A 2500-nucleotide genomic window follows, 5' to 3' on the forward strand; every position below is an offset into this window, starting at 1 on the left:
AACCTAACCTATGTCGTACCGTAACCTAACCTATGTCGTACCGTAACCTAACCTATGTCGTACCGTAACCTAACCTATGTCGTACCGTAACCTAACCTATGTCGTACCGTAACCTAACCTATGTCGTACCGTAACCTAACCTATGTCGTACCGTAACCTAACCTATGTCGTACCGTAACCTAACCTATGTCGTACCGTAACCTAACCTATGTCGTACCGTAACCTAACCTATGTCGTACCGTAACCTAACCTATGTCGTACCGTAACCTAACCTATGTCGTACCGTAACCTAACCTATGTCGTACCGTAACCTAACCTATGTCGTACCGTAACCTAACCTATGTCGTACCGTAACCTAACCTATGTCGTACCGTAACCTAACCTATGTCGTACCGTAACCTAACCTATGTCGTACCTTAACCTAACCTATGTCGTACCTTAACCTAACCTATGTCGTACCTTAACCTAACCTATGTCGTACCTTAACCTAACCTATGTCGTACCTTAACCTAACCTGTATTGCGCCTTAACCTAACCTGTATTGCGCCTTAACCTAACCTGTATTGCGCCTTAACCTAACCTGTATTGCGCCTTAACCTAACCTGTATTGCGCCTTAACCTAACCTGTATTGCGCCTTAACCTAACCTGTATTGCGCCTTAACCTAACCTGTATTGCGCCTTAACCTAACCTGTATTGCGCCTTAACCTAACCTGTATTGCGCCTTAACCTAACCTGTATTGCGCCTTAACCTAACCTGTATTGCGCCTTAACCTAACCTGTATTGCGCCTTAACCTAACCTGTATTGCGCCTTAACCTAACCTGTATTGCGCCTTAACCTAACCTGTATTGCGCCTTAACCTAACCTGTATTGCGCCTTAACCTAACCTGTATTGCGCCTTAACCTAACCTGTATTGCGCCTTAACCTAACCTGTATTGCGCCTTAACCTAACCTGTATTGCGCCTTAACCTAACCTGTATTGCGCCTTAACCTAACCTGTATTGCGCCTTAACCTAACCTGTATTGCGCCTTAACCTAACCTGTATTGCGCCTTAACCTAACCTGTATTGCGCCTTAACCTAACCTGTATTGCGCCTTAACCTAACCTGTATTGCGCCTTAACCTAACCTGTATGGCGCCTTAACCTAACCTGTATGGCGCCTTAACGTAACCTGTATTGCGCCTTAACGTAACCTATATTGCGCCTTAACGTAACCTATATTGCGCCTTAACCTAACCTATATTGCGCCTTAACGTAACCTATATTGCGCCTTAACGTAACCTATATTGCGCCTTAACGTAACCTATATTGCGCCTTAACCTAACCTATATTGCGCCTTAACCTAACCTATATTGCGCCTTAACCTAACCTATATTGCGCCTTAACCTAACCTATATTGCGCCTTAACCTAACCTATATTGCGCCTTAACGTAACCTATATTGCGCCTTAACCTAACCTATATTGCGCCTTAACCTAACCTATATTGCGCCTTAACGTAACCTATATTGCGCCTTAACGTAACCTATATTGCGCCTTAACGTAACCTATATTGCGCCTTAACGTAACCTATATTGCGCCTTAACCTAACCTATATTGCGCCTTAACCTAACCTATATTGCGCCTTAACCTAACCTATATTGCGCCTTAACCTAACCTATATTGCGCCTTAACGTAACCTATATTGCGCCTTAACGTAACCTATATTGCGCCTTAACGTAACCTATATTGCGCCTTAACGTAACCTATATTGCGCCTTAACGTAACCTATATTGCGCCTTAACGTAACCTATATTGCGCCTTAACGTAACCTATATTGCGCCTTAACCTAACCTATATTGCGCCTTAACGTAACCTATATTGCGCCTTAACGTAACCTATATTGCGCCTTAATGTAACCTATATTGCGCCTTAATGTAACCTATATTGCGCCTTAATGTAACCTATATTGCGCCTTAATGTAACCTACGTTGCGCCTTAACGTAACCTACGTTGCGCCTTAACGTAACCTACGTTGCGCCTTAACGTAACCTACGTTGCGCCTTAACGTAACCTACGTTGCGCCTTAACGTAACCTACGTTGCGCCGTAACGCAACCCACGTTGCGCCGTAACGTAACCCACGTTGCGCCGTAACGTAACACACGTTGGGCCTTAACCCAACACACGTTGGGCCTTAACCCAACACACGTTGGGCCTTAACCCAACACACGTTGGGCCTTAACCCAACACACGTTGGGCCTTAACCCAACACACGTTGGGCCTTAACCCAACACACGTTGGGCCTTAACCCAACACACGTTGGGCCTTAACCCAACACACGTTGGGCCTTAACCCAACACACGTTGGGCCTTAACCCAACACACGTTGGGCCTTAACCCAACACACGTTGGGCCTTAACCCAACACACGTTGGGCCTTAACCTGCTCTGTAATTGTCATACGACGCGTTAAATTAGTGTAGTGTTGCCTAACTGCAACCCCCGCAATATAGTTTGCTA

This window comes from Schistocerca americana, unplaced genomic scaffold, assembly GCF_021461395.2.
Source record: "Schistocerca americana isolate TAMUIC-IGC-003095 unplaced genomic scaffold, iqSchAmer2.1 HiC_scaffold_47, whole genome shotgun sequence".
Classification (NCBI taxonomy): domain Eukaryota; kingdom Metazoa; phylum Arthropoda; class Insecta; order Orthoptera; family Acrididae; genus Schistocerca; species Schistocerca americana.